This window comes from Salvelinus sp. IW2-2015, linkage group LG33, assembly GCF_002910315.2.
Source record: "Salvelinus sp. IW2-2015 linkage group LG33, ASM291031v2, whole genome shotgun sequence".
NCBI classification, from domain to species: domain Eukaryota; kingdom Metazoa; phylum Chordata; class Actinopteri; order Salmoniformes; family Salmonidae; genus Salvelinus; species Salvelinus sp. IW2-2015.
Window position 1 is genome coordinate 27595531 of NC_036872.1, and position 20149 is coordinate 27615679.

Below are 20149 nucleotides of genomic sequence, written 5' to 3' on the forward strand. Positions count from 1 at the left end.
TGCAGCCGTCTCATCGACCTGGCCAAGGCTTTCGACTCTGTCAATCACCATATTCTTATCGGCAGACTCAGTAGCCTCGGTTTTCTAATGACTGCCTTGCCTGGTTCACCAACTACTTTGCAGACAGAGTTCAGTGGTCAAATCGGAGGGCATGTTGTCCGGTCCTCGGCAGTTTCTATGGGGGTACCACAGGGTTCAATTCTCGGGCCGACTCTTTTCTCTGTATACATCAATGATGTTGCTCTTGCTGCGGGCGATTCCCTGATCCACCTCTACGCAGACGACACCATTCTATATACTTCCGGCCCTCCTTGGACACTGTGCTATCTAACCTCCAAACGAGCTTCAATGCCATACAACACTCCTTCCGTGGCCTCCAACTGCTCTTAAACGCTAGTAAAACCAAATGCATGCTTTTCAACCGTTCGCTGCCTGCACCCGCACGCCCGACTAGCATCACCACCCTGGACGGTTCCGACCTAGAATATGTGGACATCTATAAGTACCTAGGTGTCTGGCTAGACTGCAAACTCTCCTTCCAGACTCATATCAAACATCTCCAATCCAAAATCAAATCAAGAATCGGCTTTCTATTCCGCAACAAAGCCTCCTTCACTCACGCCGCCAAACTTACCCTAGTAAAACTGACTATCCTACCGATCCTCGACTTCGGCGATGTCATCTACAAAATAGCTTCCAATACTCTACTCAGCAAACTGGATGCAGTTTATCACAGTGCCATTCGTTTTGTTACTAAAGCACCTTATACGACCCACCACTGCGACCTGTATGCCCTAGTCGGCTGGCCCTCGCTACAATGTTCGTCGTCAGACCCACTGGCTCCAGGTCATCTACAAGGCTATGCTAGGTAAAGTGCCGCCTTATCTCAGTTCACTGGTCACGATGGCTACACCCACCCGCAGCACGCGCTCCAGCAGGTGTATCTCACTGATCATCCTAAAGCCAAAACCTCATTTGGACGCCTTTCCTTCCAGTTCTCTGCTGCCTGCGACTGGAACGAATTGCAAAAATCTCTGAAGTTGGAGACTTTTATCTCCCTCAACAACTAAAAATCTGCTATCCGAGCAGCTAACCGATCGCTGCAGCTGTACATAGTCCATCTGTAAACTACCCACCCAATTTACCTACCTCACCCCCCATACTGCTTTATTTTATTACTTTTCTGCTCTTTTGCACACCAGTATCTCTTCTTGCACATGATCATCTGATGATTTATTACTCCAGTGTTAATCTGCTAAATTGTAATTATTCGATTTATTGCCTACCTCATGCCTTTTGCACACATTGTATATAGATTCTCTTTTTTTTTCTACCATGTTATTGACTTGTTTATTGTTTACTCCATGTGTAACTCTGTGTTGTCTGTTCACACTGCTATGCTTTATCTTGGCCAGGTCGCAGTTGCAAATGAGAACTTGTTCTCAACTAGCCTACCTGGTTAAATAAAGGGAATAAAATTTAAAAAAAATTTAAAAAAAATGCTGCCAGACATACCCTCGTAAAACTGACTATCTTACTGATCCTTGACTTCGGCGATGTCATTTTCAAAATAGCCTCCAACACTCTACTCAGCAAATTGGATGCAGTCTATCACAGTGCCATCCGTTTGTCACCAAAGCCCCATATACTACCCACCACCTGTATGCTCTCGTTGGCTGGCCCTCGCTTCATATTCGTCGCCAAACCCACTGGCTCCAGGTCATCTAGGTAAAGCCCTGCCTTATCTCAGCTCACTGGTCACCATAGCAGCACCCACCCGTAGCACGTGCTCCAGCAGGTATATTTCACTGGTCACCCCCAAAGCCAACTTCTCCTTTGGCCGCTTTTCCCTCCAGTTCTCTGCTGCCAATGACTGGAACGAATTGCAAAAATCCCTGAAGCTGGAGACTCATATCTCCCTCACTAACTTTAAGCATCAGCTGTCAGAGCAGCTTACAGATCATGGCACCTGTACACAGCCCATCTGTAAATAACCCACCCAACTACCTCATATCCATATTGTTATTTATTTATTTGCTCCTTTGCACCCCAGTATCTCTACTTGCACATTCATCTTCTGCTCATCTATCACTCCAGTGTTTAATTGCTAAATTGTAATTATTTCGCCACTGTGGCCTATTTTTTGCCTTACCTCCCTAATCTTACTTCATTTGCACACACTGTATATAGACTTTTCTACTGTGTTATTGACTGTACGTTTGTTTATTCCATGTGTAACTCTGTGTTGTTTGTGTCGCACTGCTTTGCTTTATCTTGGCGAGGTCGCAGTTGTAAATGAGAACTTGTTCTCAATTGGCCTACCTGGTTAAATAAAGGTGAAATTTAAAAAAATAAAGAATGGCAGTGGAGGTTTACTTACTCGCCTACGAATTCTCAGAAGGCAGCCCAACCTCCGTCCTCTTTTTCTACATCTTTTCTTCACACAAATGACAGGGATTTGGGCCCATTCCCGAGAAAGCATTATATCCTTCGCGTCAGTCTTGTTAAAGACAAAAATCTTTGTCCAGTTCGAGGTGAGTAATCGCTGTTCTGATGTCCAGAAGTTATTTTCAGTCATAAGAGACGGTAGCAGCAACATTATGTACAAAATAAGTTACAAACAACGCGAAAAAACGAACAAAATAGCACAGTTGGTTAGGAGCCCGTAAAATTGCAGCCATCCCCGCCGGCGCCATTCTTAACACTTTTAGGGAAGGGTGGTCAAACTCTCTTCATCCCAAGGGCCATATCCTGTCTTCACACTGATGTGTAGAAGGACACACTGCAAATTGGGTTGCCTACCTTGGCTTGTCATGTATCCATAGACTGGTATTTTACCTGCCTGTTTAGAATAGCTTTCGTTTGGGTGACTACTTGTGGGTTGGAAATAGTAATTATGGCCACCTGTGGTTACTTTGTTGAATCTCTTTACACTGAACTAGTCCGCGGACGAAATGAGTCTGTGCAGAGCAATACCCAACGGGCACACATGTCAATTCAATGTCTATTCCACGTCGGTTCAATTTCATTTCATTGAAATAACGTTGAAACAACATTGATTTAACTAGTGTGCACCCAGTGGGTACATGGATAGAATGCTATTTTTAGGTGGGCAGTCCATCTAATTTACTATGGACTTTATTAATGAAGATTCAGCAGCACAATCAATATCAATTTCATAAAGATAATTGCATCTAGCAACAATCAGCCTCCATTTGGTCTTCTTGCCGCTCTAAGAGGGGGCAAGAACATGGAGATACTGTATCTGTTTTGTATTTGTTTACATCCAGGGATGGAAATTAAGCTAGCCCGCTAGCCCTTCAGACCGGGCTAGTAGAAAATGTGCCCAATGAGCCCACCAGCCAGTGAAATGTTGTATTTTAAGATATCGCATGGCACAGATTTTGGACCCGGGATAGACAAAATTGCAGTCTACTAGCCCGGCTGGCCAGTGCCTAAAATCCTTAGGTTCCATCCCTGTTTACATCCCATTACGAAATGAGATTCCTGGCTAAATACATTTTTCAATTCAGTGTGCTTGTGCGCTCATGAGATTTATTCAGATCCTGTGCATTTCAGGAAAATACTGTATGATTGATCATAGTATTCATGGTATAGATAGTTGGCAAGGAAACACAATTCAATGGGTGAAATCTATTTTAGTGTAATTAACATGTTGCATGGGTTCTTGCCCATCTGCCTTCCTCACCCCCCAAGCCCCCCTCTCTAACCCATCCTGTAATCAATGGTAATATGATTAATTAATCAAACAATGTTTGCTGGGTGAAAATAAAGGGTGTATTTCAGTGGTGGAGCTCTGAGTTTTGGACAATACTGATTTGCTTGAATCTGGCTCTCATAGTGTCCTTGAATTAGCAATTAATGAATCAGCCTTGTTCCCCATTCCAGCTGAGAATTGAATTCACCACATGGTGTGGGCTTATGTGCCTTCAGCCCCTTGTGGGAATGAGTTTAATTGGCAAGTTAGAACTTGAACAATTTGACACAGTATTGAAAAAATAGCTATTGTAGGGCTTACTGAATTCAGAGTGTCAGAAAACCACCTCAGTTCTCAAGGGGAGAGGTTTAGTGCGTGCGTGTGCACGTGCGTGCCGGGTGGAGGGAGTGTGTATGGGGAAGGGGCGTGCACATTAGGCTATGCTAGGCATGTATGCTTGTTAGGTGGGTACTTGCTCTCATGGACTTTGGGTGATTGACACAGCTCCCTAAACTCAGTAGCTCAGTTGGACTTGAGAGGCGAGGCATTATGATGAGAAATATGGAATTACCTCGCCAAGCCGCATGTCTCGTTGAGTTTGCTAAATTTGATCAGCAATGAATAATCAATTCCTGCAACTCGATTTGGTTTAATTGGGAAAACGTCTAGGCTATTCTGCGACAACCACTCGTGGCGTGTTTATTCATCAACATTTGCATAGCTTATAACTATTTTCAACTTCTGTCAAAGTAATTGGTGTGAAGCGCTCGCTCAAGAAGGTAGGCTTTTTCTAAAAATGTTGGTCGTTATTGTTGCATGGGTCAACAACTGTCAATGAATCGCATGCATGTTCTCAGAAGTAGCCTAATATTGCATTACCTTTGTAAAGTATATATTTTTTATCCGCAAGATTCTAGACGCATGCTAGCAGCTGTGCTTCGTGGGTTTTTAGAACAAAACGACTATATTTTGTTTCACCTGTAAGTTAAAGTAGCATTGCTCTCAATCAGAAAAAAAGGTTGATGACCTGAAGCAATACATTTTCATATAAATATATTTTTGGGACGAAACGATCAATAAACAGATAAGTTCACAGATATTGAGTTACTTTTACTTGCATACAACGAGGCATTTGCACCAAAATTGGTTTATGTTAGGTTGGTGTGCTATGCCAGCCAGAATAAATATTTCCTATCCAACATTTTCCATCTATATAACCGTAGAAAATATTCATTTTTTAGGGTATTAAAGATTAGGCTATTTGCCTTCCCCTCATTTGAAATTCCCATCGTTTTTCAAATCAGTTACACTTTAGAGAGAGGGAGAGAGATTTGTTTATGATAGTATTTTTTAAACCACTAACTGGGTTTCCATTCAATTGGAGACAGATTTTCATATGAATATTCTAGAATCCGCATAAAGAAAATATGCGCATTTTCCAACCCAGTGTTATGTTTCACCAAATGGACTTGTTGCGGATAAAAARCAGGTCATGAGGTAGTGCACACAAAGATTTTAGATTTTTATTCAGTACATTAAAACTTAAAGTTCAATGTGTTTCCATCGCATTTTCAACTCTACGGATAGTTTTGCCACGAAAACTGTTGCGTTAAATAGCAAATGTGCCTACTCTGGTCTTGGCACCTGCGCTCTAGCCAACAGCTCACAGATACTGTGCGGGTTGTCAAGGATTTGATTATTATGGATAGGACCGAGAATATTTGTGTTCGTCAAATGGCATTCAAGCACCGATATCATGTCACCAGAATAAAACCCTCGATATTTTTTTGGAAAGCACCATAGAACGCATTACCGCGCACTTTCACCAGCCTGTGAATTTCATCCTCATTTATTTAACTGTAGCCTAATAAACTGCATGATTTCCCAAATCGTTCTGGGATGACCACACATGATATATAATCTCGTAAGTCCAAATTTACTTCTATATGATGTTTATTATATCAATATTTCCCCATAATGGAGTTTCCACCGATTTATTTCCCCCCCGCATAATTCATTTTACCGACACAAAAAGATCCCACCATGTGAAGAACAAATGATCAGTTGACATTTATACTTCCTGTTTCCATCACAGCTGTCATTCATTTTTGTATATATAATATGACTTAACTCGCATAAAAACTGCATAGAAACGTGCTTAGTGATCTTAAAAAATAGTTACAATATCGTTGAATGTGTGATACTTTGTACCAAATACAGTATATGCTATATAGATATGAGTCGTTGCTTCAGTGTGTGCAAGAAAGTGTGGGTATGTGTAACAATACACTGGGTGACATTTAGCCAAGAGTGGTGTGAACTGGCCAAGGATGCATGGTTTCAGTCTCAAGTAGCCTTACCGTGTAGTGCTGCTGTTGAGTGGAAATCCCGTCTTCTATCTTGTATTTGAGGTGAAGATGGAATGAAATGAGAGACGCAGCTTTGACTCCTTTAGTGAGGTGATGAGTATAGAAGTGATGTGTCAGAGAATTGTCTACCTCAACTGCCACGCTGTTCACTGTAACTCTAGGCTTTCTGAGCCGCTACAGATTAGCCTTTATCCCCATAGTCAGAAACAACAAAGTACATTTCTTAAAAGTTCACTACATGGGTAGGTATCTACACCAATTTACACTTGACAACTGTACATGAAAAAATTCATTTTAGAACTGCTAGTCCAGGCCTCCCGGGTGGCGCGGTGGTCTAGGGCACTGCATTGCAGCGCTAGCTGCGCCACCAGAGACTCTGGGTTCGCGCCCAGGCTCTGTCGCAGCCGGCCGTGACCGGGAGGTCCGTGGGGCGACGCACAATTGGCCAAGCGTCGTCCGGGTTAGGGAGGGTTTGGCCGGTAGGGATATCCTTGTCTCATCGCGCACCAGCGTCTCCTGTGGCGGGCCGGGCGCAGTGCGCGCTAACCAAGGGAGCCGGGTGCACGGTGTTTCCTCCGACACATTGGTGCGGCTGGCTCCCGGGTTGGAGGCGCGCTGTGTTAAGAAGCAGTGTGGCTTGGTTGGGTTGTGTTTCGGAAGCCGCATGGCTTTCGACCTTCGTCTCTCCCGAGCCCGTACGGGAGTTGTAGCGATGAGACAAGATAGTAATTACTAGCGATTGGATACCACGAAAATTGGGGAGAAAAGGGGGTAAAAAAAAAAGAAAAAAAAGAACTGCTAGTCCAGTGAGGACTGAGGAGTCAAACTTAAAATACTCTTCACTGTCCTTGATAGAAGATGACATTGGCATACGCGTGTGTTGCTCCAGGCATCATGGGTGATTCCTCATGAAACTAGAACCAAAAATACCATGATTTTAGAGATTTTCACAAAACGGAATCCATAGAAGGGTCCTTTGGAGGAAGGTGATCCCTTGCAACGAAGAACCGTTATGTGCATTTTGAAAAGTTCTGATATTGACAAATCCACACATTTTGACACCACTTCAAATGAGTGGATTTGGCTATTTCAGCCATATCCGTTGCTGACGGGTGTACAAAATCGAACATATAACCATGCAATCTCAATAGACAAACATTGGTACAGTAGTAGAATGGCCTTACTGAAGAGCTCCGTGACTTTCAACGTGGCACCGTCATAGGATGCCACCTTTCCAACAAGTCAGTTTGTCAAATTTCTGCCCTACTAGAGCTGCCCTGGTCAACTGTAAGTGCTGTTATTGTGAAGTGGAAATGTCTAGGAGCAACAACGGCTCAGTTGCGAAGTGGTAGGCCACACAAGCTCACAGAACGGGACCGACAGGTGCGTACAATTGGTCTGTCCTCGGTTGCGACACTCACTACCGAGTTCCAAACTGCCTCTGGAAGCAACGTCAGCACAATAACTGTTTGTCGGGAGCTTCGTGAAATGGGTTTCTATGGCCGAGCAGCCGCACCCAAGCATAAAATCACCATGTGCAATGCCAAGTGTCGGCTGGAGTGGTTTAAAGCTTGCCGCCATTGGACTCTGGAGCAGTAGAAACGCGTTCTCTAGAGTGATGAATCATGCTTCACCATCTGGCAGTCCGACGGACGAATCTGGGTTTTGCGGATGTCAGGAGAACGCTACCTGCCCCAAAGCAGTGCCAAGTGTAAAGTTTGCCGAAGGAGGAATAATGGTCTGGGGCTGTTTTTGGTTTGGATTAGGCCCCTTAGTTCCAGTGAAGGGAAATCTTAACGCTACAGCATACAATGACATTCTAGACGACAGTTTGGGGGAGGTCCTCTTCTGTTTCAGCATGGTAATGCCCCCGTGCACAAAGCGAGGTCCATACAGAAATGGTTCGTTGAGATTGGTGTGGAAGAAATTGACTGGCCTGCACAAAGCCCTGACCTCAACCCCATCGAACATCTTTGGGATCATTTGGAACCCTGACTGCGAACCAGGCTTAATCGCCCAACATCAGTGCTCGACCTCACTAATGCTTTTGTGGCTGAAAGGAAGCAAGTCCCTGCAGCAATGTTCCAACATCTAGTGGAAAGCCTTCACAGAAGAGTGGAAGAAGTTATAACAGCAAAGGGGGACCAACTCCATAGTAATGCCCATGATATTGGAATGAGATGTTTGACGTGTAGTGAGTGTATTTATCTTTTTGGGGGGAATGTGTATACCGCATTCCAAAATGATACTATACGCAATTATACTTGCTTGTTTTTGATTTGATACTTTTGGTTGACTTTTGGATGACAACGAGCATTGTGTTGAACACTGTGCAATATTTAAAAGTGAGAACCGCAGAATGGTGAACTTACTAAATGACTAGAGTTGACTGTGTGATATTAGGTTGCTTCTTGTGTAAATATTTTCTGTCTGGATTTCAAAGTTAACCTATTTTGGCATTGTACATGGTGATTTTAGGCTTGGCTGCGGCTCCTCGGCCATTGAAACCCATTTCATGAAGCTCCCGACAAACAGTTCTTGTTATAGACCCCCCTCAGCCCCCAGCTGTGCCCTGGACACCATATGTTAATTAATTGCCCTCCATTTATCTTCAATGTTTGTACTGTTAGGTGACCTAAACGGGGATATGCTTAACACCCCAGCCATCCTACAATCTAAGATAATTTGTGTGAGATTGAGGGCATCTATCAAGGAACCTACCAGGTACAACCCTAAATCCGTAAACACGGGCACCCTCAAGATATCATCCTGACCAACCTGCCCTCTAAATAAACCTCTGCTGTCTTCAACCAGGATCTCAGTGATCACTGCCTCATTGCCTGCGTGCGTAATGGGTCTGCGGTCAGACGACCACCCCTCATCACTGTCAAACGCTCCCTAAAACACTTCAACGAGCATGCCTTTCTAATCGACCTGGCCCGTGTATCCTGGAAGGATACTGACCTCATTCCGTCAGTAGAGAATGCCTGGTTATTCTTTAAAAGTGCTTTCCTCACCATCTTAAATTAGCATGTCCCATTCAAAAAATGTAGAACTAAGAACAGATATAGCCCTTGGTTCARTCCAGACTTGACTTCCCTTGACCAGCACAAAAACATCATGTGGCGTATTGCATTAGCATCGAATAGCCCCCGCAATATGCAACTTTTCAGGGAAGTTAGGAAAGCAAACGCTAGCTTTTTCAAACAGAAATTTGCATCCTGTAGCACCAACTCCAAAAGGTTCTGGGACACTGTAAAGTCCATGGAGAATAAGAGCACCTTCTCCCAGCTGCCCACTGCACTGAGGCTAGGAAACACTGTCACCACTGATAAATCTACGATAATCGAGAATTTCAATAAGCATTTTTCTACAGCTGGCCATGCTTTCCACCTGGCTAGCCCTACTCCGGTCAACAGCTCTGCACCCCCCACAGCAACTTGCCCAAGCCTCCCCCATTTCTCCTTCACCCAAATCCAGATAGCTGATGTTCTGAAAAAGCTGCAAAATCTGGACCCAGCTGGGCTAGACAATCTGGACCCTCTCTTTCTAAAATGATCCACCGCAATTGTTGAAACCATATTGCTAGCCTGTTTAAACCTCTTTTGTATRGTCTGAGATCCCTAAAGATTGGAAAGCTGCCGCGGTCATCCCCCTCTTCAAAGGGGGAGCCACTCTCACTCTTTGTATGGAATGATCTGCAGAGCTTTTTTGTTGTACCCCCCGCCCATTTTCTCCCCAATATTGTGATATCCAATTGGTAGTTACAGTTTTGTCCAATCTCTGCAACTCTCCTCCGGACTCGGGAGAGGCAAAGGTTGAGAGCCATCCCTCCCCCGAAACAGTACCCTGCTAAGCCGCACTGCTTCTTGACACACTGCTTGCTTAACACGGAACCCAAAACGGCATCGTGCATACATTTATTTTGTACCCCCACACCAAACGCGATCACGACACGCAGGTTAAAATATCAAAAACAAACTCTGAACCAATTACATTCATTTGTGGACAGGTCGAAAAGCATTAAACAATTATGGCAATTTAGCAAGCTAGCTAATTTGTCCTATTTAGCTAGCTTGCTGTTACTAGCTAATTTGTCCTGGGATATAAACATTATGTTGTCATTTCACCTGAAATGCACAAGTTCCTCTACTCCGACAATTAATCCACACAAAACAGTCAACCGAATCGTTTCTAGTCATCTCTCCTCCTTCCAGGCCTTTTCTTCTCTTGACTTTATATTGTGATTGGCAACTTTCATAAATTAGGTGCACCGACCTCGTTCGTCTTTCAGTCACCCACGTGGGTATAACCAATGAGGAGATGGCACGTGGGTACCTGCTTCTATAAACCAATGAGGAGATGGGAGAGGAAGGACTTGCAGCGCGATCTGTTTCACAAATAGCACTGACTTCTATTTTAGCCCTTGGCAACGCAGATGCTCATTGGCACGCACGTGCACTGGGTGCAATAATTGAATAATATAGATTTATAAATGTATTTTGCACGCGACGAGAGCGGTGTAGTCAGGGTGTAACCCGTAAGCCAGCTGCACCAATTATGTCAGAGGAAACACCGTCCAGCTAGCGACCAAAGTCAGCTTGCAGGTGCCTGGCCCGCCACAAGGAGTCACTGAAGCGTGATGGGACAAGGAAATCCAAATCCTCCCCTAACCCAGACAACGCTGGGCCAATTTTGCGCCACCTCATGGGCCTCCCGGTCAAGGCTGGCTGAGACACTGCTTCCCACAGTTGTGTCAAGTTGCCTGGATGTCCTTTGGGTGGTGGACCATTTCTTGATACAAACGGGAAACTGTTGAGTGAAAAAAAAAAAAACAGCAGCGTTGCAGTTCTTGATACAAACTGGCGCGCCCTGCACCTGCTACCATACCATGTTCAAAGGCACTTAAATATTTTGTCTGGCCAATTCACCCTCAATGGCACACATACAATCCATGTCTCAAGGCTTAAAAATCCTTCTTTAATCAGGCTCCACTGATTTGAATTGGATGTAACAAGTGACTTCAATAAGGGATCATAGCTTTCACCTGGGTTCATCTGGTCATGGAAGGAGCAGGTGTTCTTAATATTTTGTACACTCAGTGTACGTTGTATGTTTGAATGTTGTACATTTTTCTTAAATTTAGTTTATGCAGGGCTCCCTTGGAAAAGAGGCATTGGTCTCAATGGGACTCCCTGCTAAAATAAAGGTTAGTAAACTTTTTTTTATTTTTTAAGTTTACCATCTAAATTGCAGTGGTCTGAAGGGATAGGTCCATTCTATGAATTCTCTGGTCCCACTTTTAAATTACGTTCAGCTAATAAAGGCTTCATATAGACTTCATAATGCTTTCATAAGAACTACATAKATGTGTTATAAAGCATCTATAACCGTATGTCGTGATAAATAAAGGGTTCAGAAATGTGACATAACTGTGACAATCACCAATGTCAAATGTGACATAATCCACTATGTCGAATATGACAAACATGTGCTTTATAAAGGGTGACATGTTGTGCTGCAGGATGACACACGCTCTAAAGAGAAGTAATGTGACACCAGGCAACAATTACCTTGATGAAAGCCACCATAAGGAAATTGAAAGTGGCTTTGTTGTGAAACAAAGTTAAATGTTCCTCACAAACACGCACACAAAATTATAACAAGCCATACCGTGGGGTGCTGGGCCCTGTCAGGTCTTTGACAATAATATAACAAGCCATACTGTGGGGTGCTGGACCCTGTCAGGTCTTTGACAATAATATAACAAGCCATACTGTGGGGTGCTGGACCCTGTCAGGTCTTTGACAATAATATAACAAGCCATACTGGGGGTGCTGGCCCAGTCAGGTCTTGTACAATAATATAACAAGCTACTGTGGGGTGCTGGGCAGTCAGGTCTTTGACAATAATATAACAGCCATACTGTGGGGTGCTGGACCCATCAGGTCTTTGACAAAACTAAACAAGCCATACCGTGGGGTGCTGGCCAGTCAGGTCTTTGACAATAATATAACAAGCCATACTGTGGGTGCTGGCCCTGTCAGGTCTTTGACAATAATATAACAAGCCATACCGTGGGGTGCTGGGCCCTGTCAGGTCTTTGACAATAATATAACAAGCCATACTGTGGGGTCTGGCCAGTCAGGTCTTTGACAATAATATAACAGGCCATACTGTGGGGTGCTGGGCCATCAGGTCTTTGACAATAATATAACAAGCCATACTGTGGGTGCTGGGCCCAGTCAGGTCTTTGACATAATAACAAGCCATACTGTGGGGTGCTGGGCCCTGTCAGGTCTTTGACAATAATATAACAAGCCATACTGTGGGGTGCTGGACGCCTGTCCGGTTTTTGACAATAATAAACAAGCCATACTGTGGGGTGCTGGCCCAGTCAGGTCTTTGACAATAATATAACAAGCCATACTGTGGGTGCTGGGCCCAGTCAGTTGTCTTTGACAAATAATATAACAAGCCATACTGTGGGTGCTGGGCCAGTCAGGTCTTTGACATAATATAACAAGCCATAGCGTGGGTGTGCTGGGCCCAGTCAGGTCTTTGAACAACATATAACAAGCATACTGTGGGGTGTGGGCCTGTCAGTCTTTGACAATAATATAACAAGCCATACTGTGGGGTGCTGGGCCAGTCAGGTCTTTGATATAATATAACAAGCCAAACGTGGGTGCTGGCCCAGTCAGGTCTTTGACAATAATATAACAAGCCATACTGTGGGGGTGCTGGACACCTGTCAGGTCTTTGACAAAAACATAACAAGCCATACCGTGGGGTGCTGGGCCCAGTCAGGTTTGACAATAATATAACAAGCCATACTGTGGGGTGCTGGGCCCTGTCAGTCTTACAAGAATAACAAGCATACGTGGGGTGCTGGCCCGTCAGGTCTTTAATAATATAAACAGCATACTGTGGGGTGCTGGGCCCAGTCAGGTCTTGACAATAATATAACAAGCCATACTGTGGGGTGCTGGGCCCAGTCAGGTCTTTGACAATAATATAACAAGCCATACTGTGGGTGCTGGGCTGTCAGGTCTTGACAATAATATAAAAGCCATACGTGGGGTGCTGGGCCTCAGGTCTTTGACAATAATATAACAAGCCATACTGTGGGTTGCTGGACCTGTCAGGTCTTTGAACAATAATATACAAGCATACTGTGGGTGCTGGGCCCAGTCAGGTCTTTGACAAATAATAACAAGCCATACTGTGGGTGCTGGCCCAGTCAGGTCTTTGACAATAATATAACAAGCCATACGTGGGGTGCTGGGCCCAGTCAGGTCTTGACAAAATATAACAAGCCATACTGTGGGGTGCTGGGCCCGTCAGGTCTTTGACAATAATATAACAAGCCATACTGTGGGGTGCTGGGCCCAGTCAGGTCTTTGACAAATAATATAACAAGCCATACTGGGGGTGCTGGGCCCAGTCAGGTCTTTGACAATATATAACACAGCCATACTGTGGGGTGCTGGGCCCAGCAGCGGTTTTGAACAATAATATAACAAGCCATAGCGTGGGGTGCTGGGCCCAGTCAGGTCTTTGACAACAATATAACAAGCCATACGTGGGGTGCTGGGCCAAGTCAGGTCTTTGACAAATAATATAACAAGCCATACGTGGGTTGCGGGCCCATCAGGTCTTTGACAATAAATATACAAGCCATACTGTGGGTGCTGGCCCTGTCAGGTCTTTGACAATATATAAACAAGCCATACTGTGGGGTGCTGGGCCCTGTCAGTCTTTGACAATAATATAACAAGCCATACTGTGGGGTGTGGGCCCTGTCAGGTCTTTTGACATATAATTAAGCCATACGTGGGTGCTGGACCTGTCAGGTCTTTGACAATAATATAACAAGCCATACTGTGGGGTGCTGGGCCCAGTCAGGTCTTTGACAATAATATAACAAGCCATACTGTGGGTGCTGGCCCAGTCAGGTCTTTGACAATACAATATGCCATACTTGTGGGCTGCTGGCCCTAGTCAGGTCTTTGACACAATAATATAACAAGCCATACGTGGGGTGCTGGCCCAGTCAGGTCTTTGACAACAATATAACAAGCCATACCGTGGGTGCTGGCCCAGTCAGGTCTTTGACAATAAATAACAAGCCATACCGTGGGGTGACTGGGCCCTGTCAGGTCTTTGACAATAATATAACAAGCCATACTGTGGGGTCTGGGCCCTGTCAGGTCTTTGACATATATATAACAAGCCATACCGTGGGGTGCTGGGCCCGTCAGGTCTTTGACAATAATATAACAAGCCATACTGTGGGTGCTGGCCCTGTCAGGTCTTTGACAATAATATAACAAGCCATACGTGGGTGCTGGGCCCAGTCAGTCTTTGACAATATATAAAAGCCATACTGTTGGGTGCTGGGCCCAGTCAGGTCTTTGACAATAATATAACAAGCCATACTGTGGGGTGCTGGGCCCTGTCAGGTCTTTGACAATAATATAACAAGCCATACCGTGGGGTGCTGGGCCCAGTCAGGTCTTTGACACATTCACCCTCTCTACTGCTGAAAGATCAGCCACAAAATGTTGGCACCATTGTAACAGGTTGTAATCAAGTTTGGTCTCCAGCTTGTGAACAGAAGAGGAATATCTGGTGCGGTAGACTCAGGTACGGTAGGACTACTCCAAATAGTCTCGGCTCTGACACACACACACAAACTTAAGCTTTGCAGTTCCATCAACCGATGTATAAACTTCACACCCTACAGTAACCTGTGGATCATGAGAGAACTTTCATAAATCGGCAGAACTTTTAAAACCTACTTATTGACACATTATGTAGTGTCCTGTAATACTTTGTTTYAAATGAGACTTACCCCATAATGATGAAGCAATTTCTGCTATTTTTTAAAATTAAATATCACATTTACGTAAGTATTCAGACCCTTTACTCAGTACTTTGTTGAAACACCTTTGGCAGCAATTACAGCCTTGAGTTTTTTTTTGGTATAACGCTACAAGCTTGGCACACCTGTATTTGGTAGTTTACCATTATTCTCTGCAGATCCTCTCAAGTTCTGTCAGGTTGGATGGGGAGTATCGTTTCACAGCTATTTTCAGGCCTCAATAGATGTTAGATCGGGTTCAAGTCCGGGCTCTGGCTGGGCCACTCAAGGACATTCAGAGACTTGTCCCAAAACCTCTCCTGTGTTGTCTTGGCTGTGTGCTTAGGGTAGTTATCCTGTTAGAAGGTGAACCTTCACCCCAGTCTGAGGTCCTGAGCGCTCTGGAGCAGGTTTTCAACAAGGATCTCTCTSTACTTTAAGCTGTTCATCTTTCCCTTGATCCTGACTAGTCTCCCAGTGCATGCTGCTGAAAAACATCCTCACAATATGATGCTGCCAGAGTTCAGAGTTCAATCTTGGTTTCATCAGACCAGAGAATCTTGTTTCTCATGGTCTGAGTCCTTTAGGTGCCTTTTGGCAAACTGTCATGTGCCTTTTTTACTGAGGAGTGGCTTCTGTCTGGCCACTACCAGAAAGGCCTGTTTGGTGGAGTGCTGCAGAGATGGTTGTCCATCTGGAAGGTTCTCCCATCTCCACAGAGGAACTCTGGAGCTCTGTCAGAGTGACCATCGGGTTCTTGGTCACCTCGCTGACCAAGGCCCTTCTACTCCCGTTGCTCAGTTTGTCCAGGCGGCCAGCTCTAGCAAGAGTCTTGGTGGTTCCAAACTTCGTCCGTTTAAGAATGATGGAGGCCACTYTGTCCTTGGGGACGATTTCATCAATGTTAGAATAAGGCTGTAACGTAACAATGTTGAAAAAGTCAAGAGGTCTGAATACGTTACGAGTGCACTGTATGTAATCTAACACTTATACAACTACTACAACCTTTATTTATTGGAATTCAAATTATTTTAACTTACTATTTTTTTCACTGCCCAGTGGCACCACAAGTGGTCATTTGATTTGCGAACTCCATCACATGTGCGATTACTGAACTACAGAAACACTGCTAACCAGATGGTGCATGCACACTGAATTAAAGGGAACTACACAAAAAAATCTAAGTTTCTTACATTTTTCCCAGACCTCAAAAATGGTCCCCTGATGTGATTCAGGCATTATTCGGAACACAGAAAATCCAAGGAAATCCAAACTTTCTTTTTTCTGGAGAAACCTGAAAAGAAAATTTAGCAAATCCGAAACCTGAAAAAACAAAACGTAGAAAACGGAATAGTAAAAAAACAGAATTGGATTTTAAAGTGCCTWATCAACTTTTTTAGAGTATGTATCCTCCTGCAGCACAGCATTTTGGGGAAAGTTGAGATCAGGTCCAACATTGTTTGGGCCATCCTAGAAAGAGTCTAGAGTAATATATGCCATTTATCCAAAGTGACTTACATTTTGATGTATGGGTGATCCCGGGAATCGTAACCATTATCCCGGTGTTGCAATGCTCTACCAAGATGCATGACAAGGTTATAAATGATTTGTGAAGCCTCCATTTTAATATGATTTATAATGCCTTTATGCCACACTTTATAAAGAACAGGTTCATGTCATTTTTGACATGGTGGGTTATGTCACACAGCTATTCCATTTTATCAATCTTTTATAGAGCATGACGAACCTGTTCTAGATGCTTGTTAACACTTTATGTAGCTCTTATGAAGGCATTATGAAGCCTGTTTAAGCTGAACGTTTGTTTGAAGGGGACCAAATCGGTTTCTGTGATTTGAAATGACCCTATATTCAAGAGAATGCTGTGTCTCAACCGATGACTGGCACAACAKAAACAGCTCAGACAATGTAAACTAGGGTCTACGCTACAACATACAGGAAAATGAGAAACATTTGAATTGAATTATAAAATAGTTTGACAACCWTGTTTGTAAGCTTTCAAATGACATAGATTTGATATTTGTATCTTAAAGCATCATTGACAAATAATTAATAGAAGTTTGAACATTTGACATTTTGGCCTTACCCAGGCCTCCTTTAAGACACCTTAATGATTAATCTGTAGGAGCTACAAAGCAAAAATTGGTAATATATGAAGCTTTACCTCTTGCTCTGTGATATGAGTAGTATTTTTTTATTAAATAAAAATGTTCTTGCATAAAATATTCAGACATGAATATATATATACAGTTTTTAATTTGGCTAGTTTAAAATATATATTGTTGAACATATCTACGGGCATATCAAAGTTCCAGTGGGATCTCTGCTAGATTGAAAGGTATGGCCCATTTTATAGAGAGAAATTGACATGGTAGGCAATGTAACCAATCACATCCCTCCTTTTACTGGTCATTGCACATCCTTCAAATCGCCAGCAGAGGGCAACCATTTTGAATCGATTTTCACATTCTGTTGCTAATGGTTACATATTGGATCATAATTAAAAGTTGCAGAGATCCCACTCTTGAACTTTGATATTTTGACATTTAATTGAAATTAAAACACTGCTCATATTACAGAGCAAGTGGTAAAGCTTCATATGACACCAATTCTTAAAGGAAGTCTGGTTAAGGCCAAAATCTCACATTTCAATTTCAATTAATTCTTTCAATTATGCTTTATTAACATACAAATGTCATATCAACAACACTTCCTCCAAAGTACCCTTCTATGTGTTACGCGGGGTGGAGCAGGTGAACCCAAGTGCAGACTCAGACGAGGAGACCGGGATAAGGTAACCAAGGTATTTATTGAAAAGCAGGGGGAGATGGGGTGCAGGCCAGGGGGAACTCGGTTGGGTAGCAGGGAACCAGTAACTGAGGCTGGGACAAGGGGAGTAGGGGAAGGGGAAGCAGGTCCGGAGCGGAATCCAAGGAAGCAGTAGAGTGGGGGGTCCAGGGCAGGGAAGCAAGACTGACGAGATGAGGGACTGGTAACACAGGGACCAGAGTCAGAGCGGACGGAACTGTAGCGGAGAGAAATGCAGCGACCGGCTAAGGAAAACGGGCACCACAGGTTAACAAGATCTATGCAGGAACAAACGGCTTGAAATGCAGACTGACTGAGCAGAGGCTACAATCTGGCAGCATGGAAGTGGCAGGGCTGAGTATTTGTAGAGGTCTTGATTATGGAACAAGTTGCAGCTGGTGGGGATCTGCTCTGACTCCAGCACACCTGTCTCCACTCACACAATCAGATACACCCACACAGAGGGAGAGAGCACTGGGGGAGTGGTGGCAGGTTAGGGAGACACCGGATGAGAAGTAGAGGGCAGGAGCAGATGTAACACTATGAATTACATTTTGTGAAAATCCCCCAAATCAAGGTATTTTATTTTGTTCTAGTTTCATGAGTAATCACCCCTAAAGGGCAAGGGTGTCATTTGGGACATAAACGTAACTTCTTATCACCATTACCTCAGATAATACGGGAAATATACAAAAATATTTGCATAACAGTTACAGAAGATGGGTAGGTATATAGACTTCTGAACCATTGAACTTGACAACAGTAAAAACTGTATGTGAATAACGGTATTGAATCAGTCCAGAGTCTATGACTCAGCTACTCACATCACTTACCGCCTACTTACCGCTTACCGTCCTGACCTACAGAATAATAACTTTCGAACACTGATTGAAACCAGTTTGTCCTTAACATTGATCTCTACTCTCACACTGTGGAGGTGGTGATGACATTCTAATAATAGTGCCTATAGTCTTGTCACAGCATGATTCGTCTTTCAGTATGCTAGCACCTTGTCACAGCATGATTTCTTTGTAAAAGAATATAGCCAGTTACCGGGTGTGACCTGCTCGCTTTTTCTTTAAATATAGTTGATGGATGCAAGGAACAGGACATTAGCTAGTAGTGATTTGACTGGTCACTAATACACATGAAGGAGGCTCTCTATGGCTGTACAGTAACGTATGTAGAAGAGTCTTCAATGGRTCTGGGGGATAGGCTCATTCTGTTTAAGCCAATTAGAAGGAACTTGCCACTGTAGTGGATGCGGTTACGTAAGATCAGATGGCTTGGGCGTACTCATATGCTGTGTGCAGCAGCAGCGCAGTTGATGGATACAGTGAACTGCTGCATGTTGCATAAATACTGTACATTTTACTATTGTGATGCATAATTGCCATGGTAATTTGTGATGTTCAGTCAATGAGCATTATGGGTGATTCTACCGAGTTTCAATATTGGCCTACAAATGTTTAAATGATTTACATTGTGATAAGGGGGGAGTGGGATAAGTTGAGCCACCCTTGTTTCTAGGAAACCATACACAACAGTGGAGGCTTCTCAGAGGAGGAAGGGAAGGACCATCCTACTCAGTGAATTTCAGAAAAATTTAAAGAGGTAATGACCACTCTACTCCACTACCATTATCAACTCTCTCTTGACATTAACTGAAGCCGCGTCTCATATTGCCGGCATATCCACTGGCATATTGAATGTTTCCTCTCCAACCATTGAAGAATCTAACAAAGTAGCCACCCAGTGAGTAGACCTGTACATTTTCTCATTACTGTATGTAGAGTCAATCACATTATTACACATCACTGATTTTACTCCTTGGACAAACAAATGTTTTGATATTTTGTCTGTGTAGTGTATTGTGTTATTGTTTTTGGTCTCCCCAGTCAAATCCTGTCCTGCCCTCAGTGGAGGAGCTGAGCTCTGCTCCAACACCATCCATGATGAGCTTGTCCTGCACTGAAGCCTATGAACACCTCAACCCCTGGCCTGCACTGAAGTCAAGTCTCTGAACACCTCAACTCATGCCTCATACCCTCATTTAATCACTGCTGTGATCCTTTCCCAACACTGTGTAAGTAACCCTCTCATTCCAATTCCCCACAATATACATGTCTTTATTAAATGCTTTAGGTTAAAATAATTAGTTTTTGACGATTATTGAAACACAGTCTTGGAGTTCCCACATATGCTGAGCACTTGTTGGCTGATTTTCCTTCACTCTGTAGTCCAAAGGGTGGATACTTTGAAGAATCTCAACTATAACATGTATTTTGATTTGTTTAACACTTATTTGGTTACTAAACTATTCCATATATGTTATTTCATTGTTTGGATGTCTTCACTTTTATTCTGCAA